At 36.8% G+C, this 26,877-nt stretch overlaps 1 long non-coding RNA gene across 1 annotated transcript; it reads left to right on the top strand.

Annotated features, from left to right (window-relative positions):
• On the top strand, positions 1 to 26,621 carry LOC130553717 (uncharacterized). Its single transcript, XR_008962888.1, has 3 exons — positions 1 to 133; positions 800 to 871; positions 26,437 to 26,621. It is a non-coding gene; the product is annotated as an uncharacterized LOC130553717 (long non-coding RNA).
• The last annotated feature ends 256 nt before the right edge of the window (positions 26,622 to 26,877 follow it).

Below are 26,877 nucleotides of genomic sequence, written 5' to 3' on the forward strand. Positions count from 1 at the left end.
TATGACTCTTCATTCAGCGGACAGATGTGGAGAAGAACAGAGCTCTTGGCAGGAGAAGAAGAACAGCTGGCTGCTGGAAGTTTGAGTCTCAGGGATGTGAGAGCAGATTTTTGCAGCGGGCGATTGGATAAAGGTTATGCGAATCTCTCTTTTATCAAGTTTTTATCCGGCTGTCTAATAAACTTCCTCCTGATAAAGTTGTGCTAAATCAGTGAGATGATGCCGACTCTTATGAGCTCCGCTCCCTAAATGCAGCAGACGGCTCGACTCGTTCACCAACGTTTTGTTTGTGCTTTTATTCATGATCTGGTTTTGATGTTCAAACGCAAACTGCAGCACACAATGCTTTGCATGAGGCTGCTATTTTATACTTTTTTTCCTGTAAAGATAAAGACTTGTTAATGTTTAATGTTCATTTATCTTTGAACAAACTCTTGCCAATAAATTAGATAAATATAAATCTACAGTAAGTTACTGGCAACTAGCTGCGTAACTACAGTGTCAGTGCAGTGTATTCTGGGATGGTCTTTTCCATCAAGGACCCATGCTTTAAAATGTGACCCTGCTGAGGAATCGAAGAAAAAAAGAGTGTGCCCTACGATGCTGGGTTTTAGGACACGTCCCTGAGCTCAGTTTTATGAAAAGCTCTTCATTATCTTTGAACATGAGGTCTAGAGACGCAGGTTTTAATGAGGTGGATCTCCTCCACACAGGTCACTGGAGGACAGGTAATGAAACACACCTTCACTGAAGTCCATCCATCTTCTTGCGGCGCTTTGATTCATATGTTTTATTTCAGCATCCGGTCACTGGAGCTGACAGCATATGAAGAAATGATGTCACACTGAATCTTGAAGGATTTCTGCTAATGGTACCCAACGCAACTGCTTTTTGTGGAGTGTGTGTGTGTGTGTGTGTGTGTGTGTGTGTGTGTGTGTGTGTACTGTTCCAGGTGAAAAGAGCACATCTCTAAGTATGATATTAACATGGCTGGATATGTGAAGGAGGAACTTACTGCTGAGTGAAAATGATAAGATTGCATAGAAAAGTAACAACAGATGAACAGTGAATCTGTGTGATTTGAGGCTTCTCTTGCACAAATGGCGCGAGAAGGGAAGGGCGCCAGTGAAGGGTATTTTAATGAGAAAGCCTGTAAATACATTAAAACAAACGTGTATGACCCTTTACATTCATGAATGAAACGACTGCTGTGTGTAGATTTATCATATCAAACATGATACCCTTACATTTGTTTTATTTGACTTATTCTTCTAACGTGCACCACACTACAGGTCTGATGTAACTTAGAAACCATTTAAAGATGCAGTCAATCTTCGTTTTTCCTCTCTGTCACCATCTTTGTTTGAAACAAAGTTGCAAGTTATTTTACATTTTCACATGATGTCAAACTAACATTTTCTGTGAGTTTCTTATACACATGTATTCATTTAGCAGACACTTTTATCTGAAGCAACTTACAAATGAAAGGGTTTTAAAGATGTTGTTAAAAAGCTAAACAACGCTCTTCAGGAAATGTGAATAGCCACATAAAATATATTTAAGAAGTTAACAAATATACTGTACATGTGTCCTGTGGTGTATACAGCAAACAGTTAATGATATATTATTTTATATTATTAGTATAAAACAAATAAAAATATAAAATGTTCTATTAAAATATTAATAATTATACCATTATAAAATAAAATCATTCAATATTATTAATATAACATATATAAATATATATATAGAGAGAGAGAGAGAGAGAGAGAGAGAGAGAGAGAGAGAATTTAGAAAAATATATAAATACATGTATATATATATAGTATACTGTATATACTTTTATATACATTTTTGCTGTCACACCATAGGATACATTTGTTTATCAACTACCCATAGACGTGTATCTTAAATAGAAAAAATATATATACTGGTTGCACCTTTAAAGTCACAATTGAAATGTTATTCAAAATCATTTGTGTTATTATGTTTGCCATTACGCTGGATTTCACAAATGCCCAAAATCTAATAGTCACTTTCAGTTTAGTTTATTCCGGGTCACTTTTGGACTGACGACCTTAAAGGAGCCATTCTTTTGATGTTTTTGAAGCTTTGATTATGGTTTTTGGGTGTTTAACAATGGATGTTCTTGTTTCTAATTTCAAAAAACGCTTTATATTTCACATATTTCAAGTCTATTGTTCATTGCTGTCCCTCTTCTAACAAATGACTGGATTTCTTCCGGTCTATATAAAGTCCCTCTATCCGAAACGCTCTGATTGGTAAAGCTGACCAGGTCTGTCGTAATTGGTTCCCCGCTCAAGAGAGTGTGTGTGAAGATGTCCCACCCATACCATATCAGCGCGCATTCAGCTTCTCAGGCTGTTGTGATTGGTCGGTCCCCTCTCAGTGCACGTGTATTCATAAACTTTGGCTTTTAGCAATAAACAGTAACAATGTCATCAACTTCACTTTATCAGTTAAAAACATGCGGAATGATCGAACGGAGGTCTGCTAGTGCATGTGCAAACGTCAATCTTTGTTAGAGATTGCAATTTTTTTCCTACTATGGCGAGGGAAATGACACCGGACCAAATGCCGTCAGACAGGTTATATTAATTAACACTAATAACAGAAGCGTTAGTTTTGCCTTTTTATATTGGACCCTAGTTGGATAATAAAACAAGCAGATTGACTAGGAGACATTTGCAAGCAGGACTTAAAAGGACGTTTGATAGAAGTGTTTTAGAGGTATGCGCACACGCACACACAATATCAGTGTGTTATACAGAACAGCTTTCACAGCCGATGTTAAAGTCATGAAGCTGTTATTCGACCGTTGGTTCTCTTAGAATGTGTGTCGCTGAACTCTTATGACCAGCTGGAGGACTGTGATGAAAGTGAAAGTAGTTTAGCGCGCAGCTCAGTCAAATTTTTACTATCTCTGATAACCGAACACTACTCCAGCGGCTCTTCCTCTTCTCTAAGGAAGGTCTCGCCCCTTTTTTTGGCGTATTCCTTTGGGCGGAGGTTATTAAAAGCACTCGGAATAGTGACATCATGTACCCGGGAAGTAGAGGGCTGTAGTCCGATCCAGCCGTTCTCTGTTGTCCCTGAAAAGCAAATTCTGTTAAAGACAATATCTCGCTTGGCACTGAACTTTGAGCTTTATCATTTTGCAGGTATTGTTTATGCTCTAACAGCAACATTACACACTAACTAAAGGTTGAAAAATGGGATCGCGGGGAATGGGACCTTTAACGGCCTTAACTTCGACCGTGTTATCAATCAAATGTGTGTTAATTTGAATTGGAGAACTAGAGACAGACGGTTACAGTAGTTAGAGAGGGAGACAGAAAAGTTGTGTCAGTATCCGTGAGACGGCCGTGAGTTTCCTACGCAGAGTGCTTTCAAGTGCAACAATTAGCCATGCACATTTCACCGTCGGGTTCGCATGCGGAGAGATGGAGGCAGCGTAATTTATTTTCGTCCGCAAATGTGATTTCATTTGAGTTAATGAGTTGGAGAGGCAGTGTTGACAGTCACTCGCTGTAGTGCGGCTTCATCGGTCAGATTACTAACTTTGGCTCCGTGTGGCAGACAGGTACATTACTATCAAATCTGATTTATAATCCATTTGGATTAATGTTCTGGGAGAGCAGAGTTTAACGTTTGAGGGCATCTAAATATAAATGACACCATACATCTGCATTTTACACTTGGGCGGATCCTTAATGGATGTTTTTAAAAAAGATTCTAACACGGGGGCCCTGCCATTGGTCAATCTCAGAGGTAGCTCCGCCCCAAACTCCCTTCATTCATTTTGTCTATTGTGTTATGTCTGGACACTCAACAAATTTGTTTACAATTTATTTTGGTGTCTCTAGTGGCTTGGAAAACATACTTTTCCTGACAAAAATCTGATCATGACTAGTGCTGTTCAACGATTAATCGCGATTAATCACATCCAGAAAAAAGTTTGTGGTTACATAATATACTATATGTCTGTGTACTTTATAATTTACATGATTTTATGTGTGTGTATTTGTTTGTAAATACAAAATGAATATGTACATTACCCATACATATATTATGTAAACTAGTGCTGTCAATGTGTCTGATTAATCAGATTTTTTTCTGTGATTAACCACGATTAATCGCACATAACATTAATGTTTTTAAATATACTTTTACATTCTAATAATTTCACATTTAATCTCCAAATTAATGTAGAAACAACAGATTTTTTTAACAACATCATTTTATGAATGAAAGACAACATAATGATATTAGTACTGCAACTGATGTCTCTATTAAATTTATTCTTTTTTATTTATTTTAACATGAATTATAGCCGTTCACAGGTAGGAAATATACATAAGTTGAATGAAGTTCTCAAACACTTTACAGTCTTTCATGCTAAATTCTAAATTAAATAGAGAATTAAAGCTACTAAACACATTGAATTGCTTTTTTCTTTTGTTCTTTGATGAAGAGCAGGTTTAAGAACGCCGCCCCTTTAAGAGCTGCCGCTCCACGCAGATCTGATGCCCTTTCCCATTTTCACAACTCTTTGCATTCATTTAAGATTTTATTTAACACTTTGAAGTCTGTGCTTACGAAAATATTAGAGAAAACAAGCTTTCAGGCATAATCTTGTGTGTTTTTGTTCATTTAAGCACGAAAGAGAAGTTCATACTGATGCTGTGCTGTCTGACAGAGATTCACTGACGCAGCCTTTAGCCCGTGGTTATGATTACTCGCAATTAATCATGGAACAGCCTTACACAGGACATGTCACAGGCCAGAAAATGAATGTGATTCCCTTTATAATTAAGTGTTATTCCTTATGAAAATTAGCCAGGATTTTACTACAAATAAAACCAAAAAACATGGTAACTATAGTTAAACTATGAGAACCATGAATTAACCGTGGTTGTGCTATACAGTAACCACAGTTTAACTGTAGTAAAACCGTAGCTATAAAAATGATGATCAGTCTACTAAAAAAACAATGTTAGCACAATTTTACTGTAGTAAAATCATGGTGAATGTTCCTGAGGGGTAACACTTAATGACACAGGGAATCACACTGCCTACTCAGCAGCCTCGGCACATATGGCCAGGGTTTATTCAATTCGCTGGCTCGCCTTGCGTACTAAAACCACAGACCACTTTCTCTTGGCACATTTCGTCTTGTCTGTGAAGTAAAGCTCGGCTTTGATCCAAATATTTGTGCTTTTCAAAAGTAAAAAGCCCACTTCTGTTCTGCGGAAGCAATTGTTCAGCAAAGCAAGCTAATGCATGTCACGATCGGTGCAGTCCTTCGCTATTTCTGCAAGTTCTCATCCTTACAGAAGACCTCATTGTTTGCCTGAACTTCACACAGTATCAGGCCGTATACATTATGCACCGTGGAAGTGTATAGCAAATGTTGTGTATCCAAAGCATGACCGGATGTAGCTTACGTTAGCAGCGTGTCACACATGTCAGGCTTTATTGTTTTATACACAGAGCGACTGACTAACTGCCTGCGTTTTTCATTTACACGTATATGGAGTCTATTAAGGGCTCTTACAGTGTTGAAGTCATTTTGTAGACACTGTAGGGTTTAAACCGTTTTTATTAGCACACAAGGTTTGTGTTTGGATTTATTTTCACAGAGCATTAGAAACAGTGACAGGACTTGTTTAAACTCTGTTCACCATGAGTGCTATTGCGGTATACTCAAAAAAATGATAACTGCGATTTTACGTGAAACAATTTACACTGAATTTTCAATTAAATATACTGTTTAAGTTGAGTAAATGTAAGTAAAAAAAACAAGGAAATCTGAGAAATATGTCTGTTAGAACTCACCACAAATATTAAGTGTATATTAAAAATATAATTTGTTATTTAAATGCTTTTTTCTTTTTACTAAACAAACTTAAATGATATGATGTAAAGTTTAGAGAAATTATCTGTTGGATTTTTAATCATTTTTTAAATATGTTCCACAGAAAAAAATGACTTAAATGATTTTAAAAGATTTGATGAAGTTAACATAGAGGTTTATTTTTGTGATGTTAGCTTATTTTTTAGATATCGGAGCGCAAAAATCATGTTTAATAAGGTTGTTTAAAGTTTAGTTTTAGATTTATAATGTATAGTAGTTAAGCATACTAAATAGTAGACTACAAAGAAATTGCTTTGAATATATGCATACTTTTTTGCCGTCGGCATTTCACAGTTGATTTTGCATTGTTGAAATAATCACACCATTCTTATTTAAGCAAATCTAGTCGGTTGTGTACGTTTGTATTTCAGTTCTCCATCTCCGTCGAGTCATTAAGCAGAAGCTCATTCTCAGGAGAACTCTGTCATAATTGAAACAGGTGGGAGCAAAAACAGTGGGAGACGTCAATCATTGTTCTGTTAGTACCACTGTCTCTGTTATTTTGTTAATCTGCATCCCAGAGACGTTCAAATATTGAAAAAGAAAATGATCCGCTGTAATTTGGAGTTCATCGCCGTGTTACTCTCAGGGGAGTCTGCTGTAAATGACAGGCCTGATTCATTGTGAATTAAACTTGACAAAAAAACGGTGACATTTCTGTGACAGATTATGTTTAGTTAATATTTCTTTAGCAAAGAGCCAAATTCTCATTAGAATTGATTTGCCGACACATCATTTTATGATGCGTTTCTGACAGATTGTGCGCAATGTTCATTTTATGTTTAAATACATGCATCACTGAGACGTGATGCCACATTTACTGTGTCTGTCTTCACCCACCCAACAACAGCATAGAACAGCCCAACTGTCACAGACTTTTCTAAATCATGCTGTATAAAATACTCTGGCCTTAAAGGGACACTTCACCCAAAAATGGAAATTCTGTCATGATTTACTCACCCTCGAGTTGTTCCAAATCTGTATAAATGTCTTTGTCCTGATGAACACACAGGAAGATAGAAGAATACATGTAACCAAACAGTTCTCGACCACCACTGACTACCATAGCAGGAAAAATGACAAGAGCCCAGAACTGTTTGCTGTCCTACATTCTTCAAAATATCTCATTTTGTGGTCAACACAACAAAGACATTTATAGAGTAATTTGTCCTACTTTGGGAGTCAATGGGGGTCCAAGAACTGTTTGGTTACAAGCATTCTTCTAAATATCTTTCTCTGTGTTCACCAGAACAAAGACATTTATACAGATATGTATACAGAACAGAAACTTGAGGGTGAGTATTTGAAGGCATAATTTTTAAGTGAACTGTCCCTTTAAGTCCACTATGACAAACAAATCATAAGTGACCTCACCTGAAAAAATCACTGTAGTATTTACTATAGTAAATTGTAGTACACTGTAGTATATGATAGTATTTACTATAGTAAACTGTATTAAATTGTAGTATACTGTAATATATTGTAATAGTTACTATGCTTTGTTTTTGTATATTGCAGGATAGTTAATTGAGAAACTAGAATAAATACTCTAGTATACTTCAACATTTTCCATAGGAAGATTCATAAAAAAAATATTTCAAAACATTTAAAAATGTTTCTTCAGTTTACTATAGTAAAATAATATATATGCAGTATGTAAGTGCACTACAGTGGAATGATTTTAGTTTGCATTTATATGTGTTTATGTTTGCCGTGTCCCATTACAATGCAGCATATTTTCCTCTCATAGCTTTACATTTAAATAGACGTGTCACAAATAACAAAAGGCAAAGATCTTTTAGTTTAACAAGGCTTATTAAATGAACACAGATAAACACACGGAGGTTAGATGTCCTGATCGTCTTGTATTGAATTGCTGTCCCACCTAAAGCTCAAAGAGTTGATTAGAAATTATGTCGTAGAACATTATCTACCCCGAGGGATCAATAGTTATCAAATGAAGAACGTCTCTCATAAACGAGGGGAGTGTTTCGTACTGCTAGTTATATCGTAGAGAATCAGAACAATGAAAATAATCTGAGAAATGTTAGCGGACGTTGAGTTGCTATCGTAAAAAAGTCATAATCTCTTATTGTACTCATAAAAGCTTTTCTAAAGATGGACGCTGCAGTTTTGTAAGGTGTATGCGTTGCTGTCCTTTCTCTCAGGTGTGAATATTTGAATGTATTAACTGAACCAGCAGTCTGGAATGAACTAAAATGAAATAAAAAAACAATTCAATCAGTTAAAATGAGAAAAAAATACCTTAAGGCCATAAGACAATGTCCTTGAGCGATGTCCTTAAACTTTAGTGAGTCCAAAAGGCATGTTAACCTGCAAGAAGAAATGAATGCACTTTAATGCATCATGAATTCTGTTACACCAGAATTTTACGACCAATGAACAACTAAAAAATGTAACCCTTTCATATTTGTAATTTCTGTGAATGAAAATAGATACAATGTTCATTTTAACAGCACAAACATGTGTAACGATGAATTTACACAGATCTGCTTCTGCATACCATGCTTAGGTGTGGGGGAGGGCTTTAGGAGCACGGACCAATCAGGTTGCAGCCTTTTCAGCATGTCAGCGAATCACAAGCAGTACTTACCCAAAGAAAATATATTTTTTCTACGTATTAAATATATATTTATTTGGCATTTTTAGAATGATACAATTGTAATATAGTTTAATATTTTTTCATAAGATAAGGAATTCCTGCTTCATATAGAAAAATCAACCCAGTCTGTACAAACTGTATATTTCATCCCCTAAACCTAAAGGTCATAGAAAACTTTTCAAAAAATAACGTTCTGTATGATTTATAAGCTTTTGACGTGCCCCGGTGACACGAGTCCCCATGAGTTGTTGTGTATTCAGGTTTAGGTCCCCACCGGGATATAACAAGTCCACACACACACACAGAGAATCAAAGCAGCTTTACTCGTGAACGACACCAAACAAGATCGTCAAGTCCACAGTGTGCATGACTTTAAAGTGTTTTCAATATGAGCGCATGCACACAGATAATTACAGTCACAGCTGGAGACGCCGCCACGCTCAATGATGCAAGAAGATAAATGGGCAGAGATTTATATTTCTCAGCGCCGCCTTACGAATCACTGCTATCGTGTTCCCCGATCATCTCGTGTCTCTTCCTAGATCTCTGTAGGCAATGCCCACGATAAGAGCATTTCATTAAACCCAGAGCAAACACGACAGACCACAACATGTTTCAACAGCGGGCGCCTGAACAAAAGTCTCTTCTCGTGTTGTGTTTTAAATGTAGATCACAGAAATGCTTTTAAAAGAAGTTTAAGCTATACTGTAAAACTTTCTTCCATACGGGGTGACGTATGTTGGAAAAGTGAGTGTAGATGCTGAGCTTGGGAAAGTTTCATCAATATGGTCATGCATATGTCATGTGTTATATACACAATACTGTGCCAAAGAGAGAACATTAGACGCTTGACAATTAGTGTGTAATAGACTTACCAATTTCTTAGGATTATATCACATTTACATTTATGCATTTGGCAGCCCGGTGGAAAAACTACAGGGCTAGCTATATTGAAACTGCCACACGGACACCAAAGATACATTACTGTACATGCATGTACTGTATGTCTGTTGAAAGAAACTTTTTTTGACTTGCTATGTGTATTATCAGAAGGTGATAATAGCCTAGACTAGCAAAACCTTAACAAAAATGTACGATGGTTTCACAAAACTGTAGTAACTTTTTGGGCAGTTTCATTTCCGTTCGTGCACAGTTTTACTACAAATGCCACGGTTCGAGTATGGTTACTGTCCCAAAACCTTTTGGTTTTGGTTTCATTTGTAGTAAAACCATCATCAATTGTTGTAAGGTAAGTGCTTGACCAATCACCAGGGCCAGCGCCACCTATAGGCAGAGCAGGCAGTAGCCTCAGGCTTGGAGGTGGGGTCTCCATAACTGTAACGTGTCACCAACTTCGACGCACGTAACATCAGACTACTGAAAGAGTGTTTCGAAAAGCATATACGCAGCAGTCTACTTGAGTCTTGGCTGCGCGCACCTGTCCTAACATGCAGCGTGACGCATGTCCCCGTGTATCTCTTTTACAGTCATTGCCATTGTTTGTCAGCACGAAAGATTATTATTTTTTACGCGTTTTATAACACTTGCCCATTTAAACTTTCTATCGATTTCTCACTCGATGTGCGCACACATGTAGACGCCAGTTCTCATGCAGCGCAAGGCTACAAGCAAGTTCTCTATCGCGTCTTCTATACTGTAAGTTACTGTGAAATACAAGGTTGTGTAAAACATTTTGAAAAACACATGAAAGCAGTGCGTTATTTCTTAAGTGAAAGTAAACAGTGGGATATACTGTATGTTGTTATTGTCGTGTCCTGATCACACTGTCGGGGCTTATTTTATGGCTGCATTACATTATCCCTTACGTATTGACTGCTGCTGTTTTTGTCGTCAATGTTAATAAAACAACAAAATACAAAATCATAAACTGCTCTTGACTAAGGAAGTTTTGTTTCTCTAGTTTAAATCGGTGTGCTTATTTATTTCATACAGTGAAGAAGCAGTGTTTCATTTCTACATTATTCACTTTCTTTGTTCAAATGCTTCTGGGCTGTTAAAAAAACCACTGCACCTGATAATACGATTTTGTCAATCCCTACTGTGGCCTAAGTAGTCTGTCGTTCTTTCTTTCTTTTGAAGTGGAAGTGAAACACACCTACAGTATCCCCTATACACTTGTCCACCAGCCAAGACAGGCAGTTATAGGCCATCGGTCCAGTCTCTGAATGTAGGCTATAAAGAGAACAAACACTTTCCTGCAGCTGACGGATATTAAGTCATTTATCTATGATGGTACTTTTTTCCCATTTAAAATATATACTCTTCCCAAAGAGTGGAAAAGTGATGGCTGTGTTACTGAAAAAAAATGTCTACCCTAAAATTATATTTTATTTTTTTATTTACTTTTTAATAATATCATTAACTTGTTAAAATTGTTACATTTTTACAATTTTCTTGCCAATCACACCTGATGGCGGGAATGAATTGTTTATCATTTCCAAGCATCATCAGCACAACATAACAATGGCAGATTCCTCACTATTTCATTTGGCCCTTTTCAATAATTTGTTGTTCTAAATGTATAGGAAAAACATAACAGCGCAGTATAAACAAGTATAAACGAAAACCGGCGCGTTCCCTGCGGCGTAGGTTCCGAAACAGAAGTAAAAAACAGCCATTCCCTCTAACAGCTGTTCAGGTTGTCATGTAAAACTAGTAACTTACTGGATAAAGTCACAGTATGACCCGTTTATGACTTGCTCATCCTCACAGATAGCGGTTAAAATAGAACTCCCTCACATGAGGCTATAAACTAATGATAACCAGCCTTTCTGACTCACTGCTCCTCACTCTCATGTATTTCATCACAAGTGCCAAATGCATTAATGAGCGAATCACAACACAACATATGAACCCAGATTGACCGAGCGCATGAAAACCACATGCATCACTCGTGTACATACTGTAGGATAAATAGCATGGGTTCCAATGAAATCAGACCTTCTTAAACGCCACAAAGCATCGCGTTGCCTCAAGCAAGATTTGTCATCAAGCAGCAACAATAACTGAAACCATTCCATCAACATGAAATGATGCCTGTAAAGAGAATCCGTACACATTTGAATGAAAAATATGAATGTGTATGCATGGATGCAAGGAAAGACCAAGTGAAAGGGATTGGAAATCAAAGAGAAAGTGATGAGATGAGTTAACTGAATTCAGAATGTGACTCTTAGACGTTTCTGCTACGAGCTCCTGTAATGGCTTTGCCGACCAAAGTAATGACCAGTGTCTCAGTTCAGTGCTGGAGTTGTTTGGGTGAGTATGTGGAGAGTAGTCTTCATACACGGCTAAAACAGACAGTAGTGTTTCCCTCGGGACACGCTTCATCGTGTAATGTAATTACAGCCATTTCGCTATTCGTCTACCAGCGCTGATCTGTCCCAGCTAACCCTGTGAGCTCACCTAATAGGGACCTTTGGGGGATGCCAATGAGAAGACAACCGCTGTCTTGAGTAACAAGTCAAAATACGCAGAATTCATGAATGCTATAAGAGAACAGTATGCATGAGAGGTGAGGAAATTGTTCAAGCGCCTACAGAGAGTCTGCAACAATAAAAAAAAAACCTTCACCGCTGGTGTCCCAAGCACCGTAATTAGGGTTTCAATTAATTCAAACTAGCTCGGAAAAAACACACATCAAGTAGCCGTGTCAGTGGCGCCCCATCTAATTGGACTCTTTATGAAGTTGTAGCCAAATCCAGAGCTTCCATTAAAGTTTTCAGCGAAGCGGTTGCGTAAGTCCCGTCTCAAGCCAGGGAAGTTTTATTTGTCATGCCTGCCAGCCTCCCCATGCGTCACATTGATCCATCTCGTGAGTCATTATCGAAATCACTTTAGCTTTGCTTTTTTGACGAGCTTCAGTGATTGGTGCTAATGAACGCCACACATCAGGGATAAATCAAAGATGGAAAAAGGCGGTTTTATGGAGTGCAGGGAAAGCCGTGTGGACTCGGGCGATGGATTTGAAGACGATGAAGCTCATTTGAGAGTCTGTAAATGATGAAGGGATAGAAGGGGTCACATTAGCCAGCTTTAATGCTTTCGTCGTGGTCTCATGGCATATATGATATAAAGTTGTGGTATTATTAGATATACTTGAAATTACTTTTAATAGTTTTTAGCAGATGTGTACTGTAGACTGTGTTTCCTTCTTGTTGTCATTAGCTGTGATATATAAGACTAATAACTCTTAATATTGCCTCTTGCCTTTTATAGAGACTTAAATATCAGTGAAGATTGGATTATTGGACTTTATCATATAGTAGTGCACTTAGAACACCTTAGCAACTGCAAAGCAACATTCTAGCAACCACTCCCACTATTTTAGCATCTACAGATCAACACCCTATCAACATTACAACATTTTATCAACAGCATAAAACACTTTAGCAACTGCAATTCAACACCCTAACAAACATTACAACATTTTAGCAACTGCATAGCAACACCTTAGCAACCACTTACAACGTTTTTATCTGCATAGCAACACCTTAGAAACCACTTACAACATTCTAGCAACTGCAAAGCAACACTTCAGCAACCATTACAACATTTTATCAACTGCACAGCAACACCTTAGCAACCACGTTCAACATTTTAGAAACTGAACACCCTATAAACATTTGATCAACTGCATGGCAACACCTTAGCAACCACTTACAACATTTTAACAACTGTAAACCAACACCTTATCGACATTAAGTTTTATGAACGGCATAGCAACATCTTAGCAACCACTTTGGGACATTTTAGCAACTGCATAGCAAGGTCAAGGTCAAGTTTATTTGTATAGCGCCTTAAAACAACACGAGTGTTGACCGAAGTGCTTCACATAGCAATAGTAACAACATACATAAAAATAACAAGTCATGTCCAGTGAGTAGTTAAACTATAAACAGAAATGAAATTAAACTTCATAAAAAGAAATGCTAAAACACAAACTACAACCCCTAATACCAATAAAAAATAAACTACTTATACTGTAAATAAGCATGAGAAAATAGGAATGTCTTAATAGATGTTTTCAGAATCAGAATCAGAATCAGAAGAGCTTTATTGCCAAGTGCGCTTGCACACACAAGGAATTTTCTTTGGTGTTGGAAGCTTCTAGTACAGACATTTAACACAATGACAATACAATATAATACGATTTACAGTCTAAAAGATTCTAAATTGTGCATATACATGTTTTAAAACCAGTTAATGTAGTAGAGGCTCTGATCGAGCAACACCTTAGCAAGACCTTACATTTCAGCAACTACAAATCAACAGCCTATTAAAAATGACAACATTTTAGCAACTGCAAAACAATACCCTAGCAACCACTTTCAACACTTAAGCACTTGCATAGCAACAACCTTAGCAGCCACTTATAACATTGTAGCAACAACAAAGCAACACTTCAGCAACCATTACAAAATGTTATCAACTCCATAGGAACACCTTAGCAATCACTTACAATGTTTTAGCTGCTCAGCAACACTTTAGCAACCACATACAACATTTTAGCAACTGAACACCCTATAAAACATTTGATCAACTGCATAGCAACACCTTACCAACCACTTAAAACATTCTAGCAACTGCAAAGCAACACTTCAGAAACCATTATACAATTGTATTAACTGCATAGCAACACCTTAGCAACAACTTACAACATTTTTTAGCTGCGTAACAACACTTTAGCAACCACATACAACATTTTAGAAACTGAACACCCTATAAACATTTGATCAACTGCATGGCAACACCTTAGCAACCACTTACAACATTTTAACAACTGCAAACCAACACCTTATCGACATTAAGTTTTATGAATAGCATAGCAACATCTTAGCAACCACTTTGGGACATTTTAGCAACTGCATAGCAACACCTTAGCAAGAACTTATGTTTCAGCAACTACACATCAACAGCCTATTAAAACTGAAAACATTTTAGCAACTGCAAAACAATACCCTAACAACCATATACAACATTTAGCAACTGAACACCCTGTAATACATTACAACATTTGATCAACTGCATGGCAACACCTTACCAACCACTTACAACAATTTAACAACCCCAAACCAACACCCTATCAACATGACATTTTATGAATAGCATAGCAACATCTTAGCAACCACTTTGGGACATTTTAGCAACTGCATAGCAACACCTTAGCAAGAACTTATGTTTCAGCAACTACACATCAACAGCCTATTAAAACTGAAAACATTTTAGCAACTGCAAAACAATACCCTAACAACCACTTTCAACACTTATGCACCTGCATAGCAACAACCTTAGCAGCCACTTAAAACATTGTAGCAACAACCAAGCAACACTTTTTGATTTCATCAACTGCAGTTAGAAAACGAAGCAGCCATCACAAGCTCGTCTCAGTTTGTCGTGTTTTATTATTTTATTCTGTGTTGTTAATATTGATATAGCTGTAGGCAGGACAGAGGAATGTAAATGCAGTTTATATGAGTGTAAATGTAACATAACATCTGCACTATTTACTTTTTTCTCCTTATGAATAATCTGCTACGATGCTTAAGTAAAAACAGTCGAACGCATGTTTCGCTTCACATGCTTACAGCGAAATCCATAAAGAAGGCTTTTGAGGGAAATCGGATGTTTGATTGATTTGATCCATGTTCCAGGTATTCGCTGTCCCCGATTACATGTATATGCTGTAGTTATCATGCTGGTGTACGTGTCATTAGTCACACGTCTTTATGACATTACTGTAGGTTCTGGCAGATTGTTCGCACCTGCTGCCAGCTGTCTCGCGTTTACTAGGACCTTTGATTTATTACTTAATGTAAATTTCATTTTGTGCTACGTTCCAGCACCATTAATATTACGCTAGACCAGCTGTACACAAAACCGCGAGGACGTTCAAACATTTGCTCGTGAGGTGACATGGCAGTTTTTAAATATTGTTCGATTTCCAGTCGAACAGGAAGTCGGGCGCCCGGAGAGAAAGCCTACGAGAGGAACTTACAGTGTGATGCTCTGAGTTCTTGAATTTTTTTGAGTTCAAAAAATCAAAATCCGCCCACAAGCTTTGTGTTACTAATGCCAGGGCTGGGCAGTATTTATGATACATGTTTTTAAAAAACGTATTTTAAATACAAAATAGTGTTTTGTCATTTGTATTTGATTGGATTGATGAAAATGACTTCGTATTTTGTATCAAAATACTTCAGTGTTTGTATTTTTGTAGTTTCAAAATACTGCAAAATACTTTGTTAGAAGTCTACGTGATGACATCATAAAAATGCGGCCTCTGATTGGTGCCTACTCGGTGGTTTGCCCGGAGCTGTGTTGAGAGCGGAACATATAATTGGAAGAATTAGGTGGTCAAGATAGGAAACGTGCAGGCTGCAAGATTTCTATCTATCTATTGCATGAATTGCTATACTTTTATAATTTAGGTTTAACACGATCATCCCATCCTCAGCTCCAGTGGAGCGTTTATTTTCCTTTTCTGGACTAATCAACCGGCCCCATCAAAGAAGCATACAGTAAATGCTACACTTTTTGAAAAACTTGTTGTGCTTAAAGGCATCAGCTAGATAGCTAAAGAGATTCTGCAATGTTGTCCACAGGCTACACACACACAATGACAAACTTCCTCTCTCACCCACATTCACACATAAGTTGAATTTGTTTCTGTTAGACCTTTGTTAAATGTTTTGGAATACCTGCTCTGTTGTATTCTCTGTTGTATGGTTGGAATTGTATTAATAAGTTCTGTTGATACTTCTTGATAATATTTCTGGCTACATTTAAAAATGTTTTGCTACAATGATTGATACATAATATTTGCTGAATAAATATGCTTGTTGAATATTGTACCTTTATTCAAGTTGCTGTTTAATAGGAGCATGATTTTGCATACCATTGCATGTCAGCTGCCTGTCACATAATATATTAGTATGTGTTGATTATTATTTATGATTGAAAATCAAATGATTAATGAATGAGAAACTAGTTGCTATGAATACAGTCAGGTGCCATCAGTTGTCTTCTTATGAATGACTTGTTTGTCATCATTGAGTCAGTGTTGCTAATGCACAGAAGGCCCTTTGTTACCAAACACCAAGTAACTAAATTAGGATACAATTACAAGTCATTTGCAAACTGTAAAACATTAAACTTTATGTAACTTTAAAACTAACCTTCATCTGGGAGATCACAGCCAGGCATATGTGAATATTTGATCTGTTAACTGGTTGCATATGTCAGATTTAATGCATGACTTGGGCAGTGAAAAGCTTTTGCTATCAAACATTGCTTACTTAATCCACAGAATCAGTGTAACTGTGAAGGGATAGATCAAATTGACCAGTTGATGGAGGGTTTGTGAAGAAATTTCACGCTTCTTTGTAAAAGTATTTTGTAGTATTTTTAAAATATAAAAATACAGTAGTTTATTTTGATACATGGTGTGGCCGCTGTATTTTGTAGTTTATTTTGATGCACTTAAAAGATTTTGATGTATTTTTGCCCAGCCCTGACTAATGCAATACTTCACCAATTGAGACACAGGAACATGTGCATATTAACACATCTGTCTTCATTCCATAAACACACAAATACAATAGTGACCTCAAAGCATCATCTCATTATCAGCCTCTGACTGTAGCTGTCAGCTTCAAGGTGTCTTCACAGTTTATGTTGTGTCCTTTGCTTCCGCGCCAGGCTCGTATTGGCCATACGTCTGTGACTTTGTGGATAGAGAAGGTCTTCTGAACAGAGCCGCCCAACACAATGGCATTTATTAATTCAGTAAAAGCATCTTTTATTGCAGCTTCATCCCGATTGTTAACTCTGCTGCGGTTGCTACGGGGGTGAGATGTGCCGTATTCCACCAGAATCGCTAATGATTTAATCATCATCTTGACTAGCTAACAACTGTTGATGGATCGCTGGCGGCACACACGGACCCTTCATTAGACGTGCTGTGTAGGAGGTTGAACCCTTATGTGTCGGTAAAGCTTTGGCAGTACCTCGCTGTGCCAGTCAGTAATACCTGACAGCTCATGGGAGGACGGAGAAGAGCACAGACAGAGATAAGAAACGTCAGAATTAACTGCCACGGGTGCATTGTGGGAAACTCAGAGGTGTTGCTTTGAGCCTCATTTTGAAAATCTGACACACGCAAACGTTACTGTGCGATGAAAATAAGTTTTATAATGAGAATTTAACTTGAAGAACTACTATTGAAAACACTGCAAATACTGAAAATAAATACTGAATTAAAACTAAAACTGAAATAAATAAAATGTAACAACAAATTTATAAAAAGCACATTAGCAAAAAAGCTTAAAAAAGAAGCAATATTAAAATGAAAACTGAACATAAAATTAAGAAGAAATTGAGATAAACTTGAATAAAAACATAAAAAAATAATTTGATGAAATAATAGGACTTTAGTAAAGTTATAGTAAAGTTATCAGAAAATATGTTACATTTTTGAATAGTAATAATTATTTTGCAATAATTTGCAGTAATAATTAAGATGGATTCACTGACAATCAACATGGTAAAATACTATAGTAAACTGTATTACTATTTACATTTATATATTGGAACTAGACATGTGTCCGGTTAATCTCGGTTACCACTAAATCCTGCTGAAACCGAGCTGGCTGCGATAATGCAAGGTATCGCTTATTTTATTGATGCGTAGCTTGTCCGTGAAGCACGGCTCTGGGATCAGTAGGAAATGCTGCTCGATCTAAAAGCAGTGCGAGTTTGAGTCGCTTATAATGTGCATTTGAAAAAGCAACACCCGTCAAACATGATCATTATAAATTTACTTTATCATCATAAAAATACCTGAGGAGGATTGAGGATCGGTGATAAAAACATGTCCCTAGAACTACTTTTGTTATGGTCTTCTTCTGCAGTGCGTATTTGGAGTTTCTGCACGACAGCGCCCTCTGGCTTTCAGATGCAGCAGAATTTTACCGTACTTCACTCACAAGTTGTGCATAAATCACGTGATATATATTTTCGGTTAACCGGGCATATGTCTAATTGGAACCGTACTATATAGTCTTTTATTCTTGTGAGAGAATTTTTTTTATCAAATCCAATATAGGTGCATTTTTTCCACAGGTTGTAACCAATTGTCCTGGTTCTGCCTCATCTTGTCATGTCTTTCTTGATCTTGTGGCAGAATCACGGCAGGATCCCTTGTTATATGTGGGGAGAGACGTTTTGTCCCTGTGGGCCTTCCACATCCCCTCTCTCTCCGGTGTCGCGTTTCTTTTTCCGCCCTCTCTTTCCTCTTTAGCTTCTCCTTAGTGTTTGATCCTTGTCACCTGCCCGTCACCCTCCCTGTGTTATCATCCCTTGTTTGTATTCCCCTATTTAAAGCTTCTGTTTTTCCTGTTCTGTGGCGGTTCATTGTTTCCTGTATGCTGTTAAACATTCGTGAAGTTCTCTGTTTCCTGCCTTGTCTTGCCCTAACTTGCTCGTTTCGTGAGTTTGGTTTTGTTTATGATTTGTAGTTCTCGTTTTGCCCCTTTGTGGGAAGTTTTTTTTATCCTTTGAAAGCCTTTTGTTTATAGTGTATTGTCACCCCATTGTGTGTTTTTGTTTTGTTTTGTGTAAAATAAGCATTTTTTGTTAACACCTCACCACTGCTGCCTGCATCTGGGTTCTTCCCCGCCCCTATTGCTGACACCCATTTAATGTCTTCTGTAGTAGCGCTAATTGTGACATTGTAATGTAATTTTACCTGCCGAGTTCTTTTGGGAAATTGTGCAGTCGAATCAAAGCAAACAGTTATCACTGTCGACTGAAAAACAGTCGAAGAGTTTGGTTCCAAAATGAGAATTCAAAAATCATGTTTTTTATTGTGCATTCCAATTAATATCAATCAAACTGCAGTTTGTTGGTTTTGATGTACGCCATAATAACTCCAAAAATACTGCTAACTAACACAATGAAACAATAAAAACATGATAACATAATAAAAAACATGATTTTTGAATTCTCATTTTGGAACTAAACTCTTCACTTCGTGTACAGTATTCTTTCTGCTTCTGTCGATGTTTAAAGAAATGTTCTCAAAATACAGTAAAGTTCTGTTTCATGCTATAAAACAGTACTTCTAGTAAAATCGCGTCAAATCGAGTTAAAAAAGGTCAAATTTACTCTCTGGATTATATATACACTGTGAGAGTTAATTTGACCTTTTTAACACTGGCGATTTCGCTGTTTGTGGACTTGTATTAGGACAGAATTTGGATGGTTGCTATGAAGTTATTTTGCAGTTGCTAAGATGATCTAAGTGTTTTTAAAAATCACATCGCTAGGGTGTTCTGAATGTTTGCATTGCCGTTGTTAATTGGTTGCATGGGTGTTTCGGTGTTTTCTAGGTGGTTGTGAACTTCTTAGCAAGCAAAATAAGGTTTTGGTCATATTGTTCCTTTCATTCTGATTGTAGGCCTAACATTTTACATTTCAGTTTTATGTGGTTTAATGGGGGGAAATAATAATATCACTGATTTGATGGTCAGACATACATTGACCTTTCATTTGGGTTAATCATTGCTGTTTAAGATTATCCAGTAAATTAATAAATCAAGAGAAATTGTAATGTCAGTATTGTTTCTATGATCTGAAGAGATTTGTTTTGATGCCATATATTTCAATTCTGTGTCAATGATATTAAATTTGTCAGTATTCTGAGCTACTAAAACTTCCTTCATATAGCAAACTTTTTTTAAACTAAACTTATTTGTAAATATACATATATATATATATATATATATATTTCAAAAAAAATTTTTTTGGACATTCATAGCAGGATGTTTTGTTTTGACAGTAGTTATGCATTAAAAACTGATCTCTTCAGCCTCAAAAATAACATTAAATGAGATGAGAAGTGCATTACCCTGCTGTCCAGAATATATCACGCATATTAATCAGCTGCTTTCACATGTATTCCTCGTTTCATTAATAATCCTCATTCAGGAAACAGCGTTATACATCAAACTGAGCGTCTTCCATTTACAAGATTAACTAAACAACTGATCTGCATTTAATAACACACACACCCGATACAAAATGTTGTCCTTTTTCTCTGTTACGTTTTTTACATTTCCCTGACCACCTAAATCATAACACACACACACACGATCTGTACATTAGTATTGGAGAATATCACATATACATGTCTGAAGGAATGCTCTGAGGAAAATACCCGGTGAAGAAATGTAAATGCATTAGACCTTTGTGTATTTAATATTCCTTATTATTTCAACTAGATCATGATGCTCTCAGCGCTATAACATCATGTGTTTCGTTCCCAGGGTGCATGCATATGAATATGATGTGTATCTTGTAGGTTTATCTTGACACCTCAGTTTTCTTTTATGGCACAATGTTGGTTTAAGTATTATATTTTAACAGCTATGTTATTTGTATATGTTGTTACTTAAAGCAGCCTCAAAGGTTGTGATTCTAAATTATATGATTGTTCTTATCGTTATGTTGAATATCAGCATTATAAAAAAAAAATGACGCGGTTCTGTTGTAATTGCTTCGATTTCATAGTATTACAAGAACAACGTATTAGCCCCATTTACATCCTCAAATGACAAATAGTTTAGTACATTTTAACATTTACCATATTAAACTGTGGTCAGTTCTAATACTGTACTACAGTGTTCACTACACTTTGTATTCCACTACAGTAATATTCTGTAGTTTTACCTATACGCTGTCAAACTTTGCTGTAATCTTTTAGCAGGTTTGCCAGTAACTTACTGTAGATTTAATTACTGCTTAATACTACTTTCCTATTAGTACCGTTTTCAATTTGAGTTCAATTTTACTCTAATCTTTACTATCTATCTAATCTTCTAATCTTTACTAGAAGTTTTACTATTTAAAACGTCTTAAATTACGATACATTTACATAACACGAAAACTGACCTAAGATATTTAGTCTTGTTTTATGAAATAAAATATAAGAACAAGGTAAGTTTATGTTTAAAACAAAATTGTAAATTAAATCTACAGTAAATTACTGGCAATTTACTACACTTTTATACTAGAATGTATACTGTAAAATACTAGAATGTATACTAAAATATTCTGTAGCATTAACTATATTAAATGGATTAACTGTATTATTTTACTATAGTACATTTTTATTATACTGTAATACTGTATATTATAGCAATTTGCTCAACTTTATTGCTGTGCACTACAGTATTCTGTAGTATTAACTCTAGGCAATTGATATTTATTAACCGTTGTATACTTCATTTTTTTACCATGATGAGGTTCAGAAATACTATAGTATCTATTGATTTTACTACAATTTACCATAGTAAATACTGAAGTATACAACATTCATGTGGGTCTGTACACATGCAAACCCATAAGTAGGAAAAATCTCAAATGAGATCTCTGTAAAATCTCAGTTGTGTCAAATAAAGTGGAGTGCAAATGGAAGATTTCTTCACCATATACATTATTTTATTTTTTTACATCAAACGGCACGTTTGTATGGAACGGTTCTTTCTAATAATGTTCACTGCCTTAAAGCAGCATGGTTCATAATTTTCTTTTAATCATCTGCTCACTAACTGCGTGTAGTATTGCTGAATAAAACATTTGTGTGACAGGCTGCGCGTGAGAGAGCTTCTGCTCATTATACTCTTCACATTTCTTCAGCGCGTGTCACGTCTCCCAGAATAGATGCCGTAATTGCCGTTGCATAAGGCCGAGCTGAGCTGAGGCAGCAGGACAATCCTTGTACTTCTACAGTGCAGGAATGATCTCGGCGAGCCACTGCGAGTCCCTAATCCCCTCTGTGAAATGTGACGGTTCGGGGCCAGCCGATGGCCGGTCGCTTGATAGATTCTCTGTGTAGATTCCACACCAATTTGCAGGTTATTATGGCCCAAACTGTCAGGTAATACAGAAAGAGGCTGGCATGTTCAGTGACCGACGGCGGTTAGTTTTTCCATGTGTCATTTAGGAAGCTGTTCAATCTAAGACTGATAGAAAGAGGAGATTTGTCCATTCTGCTGTCTGATCGGTCTGTTCCTCAGTAGTTTGTAGGCCTGGAGTCTCACATCACTATAAGGTCCGATTCACATTTCGCATCTATAACCTCGTGGAAAACGCGAGCCGCGCCTCTTTCTCTCTTCGAATACCCGCGACGTGTGGCACTCCGAAAAGTTGAACTATTTCCATCTCGATGGGACGCCGACCCATGCACGTCACGACCGCGTCGCCCCCTATTTGCATGCGCCTGCCGCGCGTCTACATTTAAAATAACGAATACGAAATATGAATACGAAATGTGAATCGGGCCTAAGAAAGGTGAATCCGCTTTTTAGATACAAAGATTGCAGAAGAGCAATTTTTCTCCCAGACATCAATGAGATTCAATGGAGAGCAACTGGAAACGTTAGCTTAAAGTCCCCGTGAACCGGAAGTTGCGATCGTTTTTACTTCTGTATTCAGACACATTTCAAAGTGAAAGGGAATTTAAAAGGAGAAAATTAGTTATTTTCACTGCGAATTTACGTCATTTCAGATGGATAGTCATTACAGGACGGAAGTGCTTTTTCAGATTTTAACTGAAGATTATGAGGGAGATACATGAATTTTAAAAAGAAAATGACCCACATTGATAAACTATTTACTATAAACGCTGCAATATTTCATGAAAAAATAGGAATTGTCATTTTTAATTTCACTGGGACTTTAAGTCTCGTGTGTGTCTCAGATATTTCACCTGAGAAAAAGAGTCAGAAATCTGACAAATGTGTGTGTCATGAGAGTTTGAGAAGAGATGTCAACAATGTGTCAAACTGAGCTCAGATTTTTCTTGTCTGCAATCAAAAGTCAATATTACTGAAGATCTCATTATGAACTTATAATGAAATTATATCTTTATTTTTGAAGGAAAGGGTTTGTTGTTTGGAAAGAAAGTAAACAGACATCAGCTCTGTAAAACAGAAAACAATATTTTTCAATTCATAGTCACCTGTGTATTGACACACAAATACACACAAAATGTGTATTTATATTGAAACCTTGTGGGTAGTGGTGAACAGTAGCGTTGCTAGGCCCTTTTTTGGTGGGCTTTAGCCACCCTAAGTTCTAGCTTAGCCCCCCTAAAAAAATGTGAGTAATTATGTAATTTGTACAGGAATTTGAGAGTCCTCTTTAATACTCTTATTATGAAAACGGCTGCAGGCTGCGTTATTTAGCGCATTCTTCAGATTTTTTATTTTTGCGCATTCTTCAGATCACAGTGGCGCACACAGAGTGGAGTGAACGTCACAAGCAGAGGATAAATGTGTGCGCATTAACATGACATCTGCATCTTTGCCATTCTTTGTTATAAATGCAGCTTACATAATATGATACAAGATACAAGACCCTTTCCCATCCACTGTAAAAAGTTTTGTCTGTGTTCACCCCTCGTCACACTTCACACCAATGACGGCATACTCCAGAAAACGATCACGATGATATTGTAGCGCACAGAAATGTGTCATTCATGATGATGTGCTGTTTGATTTGTCTGCGCCTAAGTTATAGAGAGTTGACAGCCCCAGAAAGACGTCGGGCAGATAGACTTACTGTAGTTCAGCCTGTGTGTGTTATTCACTGTTCTGAGTTCTGATGAAACAAAAGTGCACCTAGAATCTCTTTGTCGTTTTCCAGATGCTTCAGTATTTGTATTATTAATTTAAAACATATTGTGGATGTGATAGATGAACACGCAGTCATGCACAGAAGTGACAGCGCTCGTGCTAATCAGAATGAACGTGTTTCCATGAGTTATATGGATTCGTGGCTGTTGTTGTCACTTTGAATTATAAATGTTGCAGATTGATCGATTAATGTGATATTCATTTGAATAACAATAACTTGTCTTTATTCTGCATACACTTTCTTAATTATTTATTTTAGTAATGTATACACAGTATGTGGTACTTAGACAAATGTTTAAAAATTATAAAAAACATTAGAGAGTGGCTATAAATAAATAAATAAGTAAATAATAATAAAAATATATACATCAATATATACATCAGCTCAAAAAAATTAGAATATCATGAAAAAGGTCAATATTTTTTGTCACTCATTTCAGAAAGTGATACCCACATATTTTATAGATTCATTGCACATAGAGTGAAATATTTGAAGCCTTTATTTCTTGAAATTTTGATGATTATGGCTTATAGATAATGTAAACTCAAAATTCTGTGTCTCAGAAAATTAGAATATTACATAAGATCAATACAAAAAGGATATTTTAAATAGAAATGTCAGGCTTCTGAAAAAGTATGTTCATGCTCTCAATACTTGGCTGGGACTCCTTTTGCATGAATTACTGCATGAATGCGGCGTGGCGTGGAGGCCATCAGCCTGTGGCACTGCTCAGGTGTAATGGAAGCCCAGGTGACTGTGATAGCGGCCTTCAGCTCTTCTGCATTGTTGGGTCTGGTGTCTCTCATCATAGAGTCTCTGTGGGGTTCAGGTCAGGCGGGTTTGCTGGCCAGTCAAGCACAGTACCACCATGCTCATTGAACCAGCTTTTGGTACCTTTGGCAGTGTGGGCGGGTGCCAAGTCCTGCTGGATAATGAAATCAGCATCTCCATAAAGCTTGTCAGCAGAAGGAAGCATGAAGTGCTGTAAAATGTCCTGGTAGATGGCTGCGTTGACTGTGGACTTCAGAAAACACAGCCATAATCATCAAAATTTTAAGAAATAAAGGCTTGAAATATTTCACTCTGTGTAATGAATCTATATAGTATATGGGTTTCCCTTTCTGAAAAGAGTGACAAAAAATATTAACTTTTTTTCAAATTTTTTGAGATGTTGCTATACATATATATGAAGAGTTTTGTTACAAAATGAGATGACTCCGTTTTTAAAATTGTTCAAAAATCATGTTTTTTTATTGCGCGTTCCAATTAATAATAATCAAACTGCGGTTGGTTGGTTTCGATTAAGCCATAATAAGTCAAACAATACAGCTAACTAACACAATAAAACACAAAAGAAACATGATGACTTAATAAAAAACATGATTTAAAAATCAGAGTTTCCAAAATGAGATACTCAGTTTTTAAAAATGTTCAAAAATCATGATTTTTATTATGTTATCGTGTTTTTATTGTGTTAGTTATTGTGGCTTAAATCAAAACAAACCAACTGCAGTTTAACTGATATTAATTGGAATGCACATTTTTTTTAATCTCATTTTGGAACCAAGCTTTTCATATACAGTATATATCCTCATTGGAGGCTGAGCCCCCTATAGTGAAAACCTTGAATCGCCCCTGGCGGTGAATATTCACAAAATTTACGTTTGGAGCCCATCCTAAAGCCAAAACAAAAACAAAAACAAGCTTTTCTTTGTGATTTCCTTTAGATGTCCATTAATAAAAAAACGATAAATGTATAGCTTTGATGCATTGAAAGTGTCTGCTAAATGCATCAATGTCAAACATCATTTAATATTACACAACATCCAGTAGAAAAATAAGAATAAATTGTGATCCTGCTGAATGAAGTGAAATTCCTTCAACATGGTTTTACTCCAGGCGTCTCTACACAGTTAAGTGATGGCAGGGGCGAGGTCACGTGACGCCCATATCTCCTCATAATGAACATCTCTCCTACACTCATAGACGCACTTCTCAAAAAATATATATATACATCTGCATTCCTGGTGCGTCCACAAAGCCCACATGTGTTTATTTTGGTTCCGCACACTTTTATTCCCATGGTGTGGAGTGCCTGTGCGTTAGCGCCGCTGTGCTCGCCAGTGATCAATATTTTCTGTGTGTGCCATAACAGGGCTCATCTCACACATGATAAGTCAGCACACGGTCCCCTCGGCCCCGCCGCATTCAGATTCCCCGCTGCACACCGCTGGAATCATCCGCAGCACAGCGTGTCAACCACACACTGTTCTGGAAACAGTCGCGGGAAGCACAAGTTTCACTGATGAAAGACAGCTTGGAATGTCAGGCCCGCGGGATGTCGCCACTGTGAGTCTTTCCTTCTGTTGATCACTGTCTGTAGAAAACAAAACAAATGATATATACAGTACATGATGAAAAGTTTAAGCACACCCAGGCACATTGAACAGTTCATTTTGAAAGTGTTTGTGTGATTCCCTCTCTATGTCAGCTTTCACCGTATGCTTTTCTAGTGGATGATGGAACGTGGCTGAAGGAATTTGATACGTGAGGATCAGACCACAGGATCCGGTTCACAGGTGGTGTTCTGTTGTTC

This window comes from Triplophysa rosa, linkage group LG4 (assembly GCF_024868665.1).
Source record: "Triplophysa rosa linkage group LG4, Trosa_1v2, whole genome shotgun sequence".
NCBI classification, from domain to species: Eukaryota; Metazoa; Chordata; class Actinopteri; order Cypriniformes; family Nemacheilidae; genus Triplophysa; species Triplophysa rosa.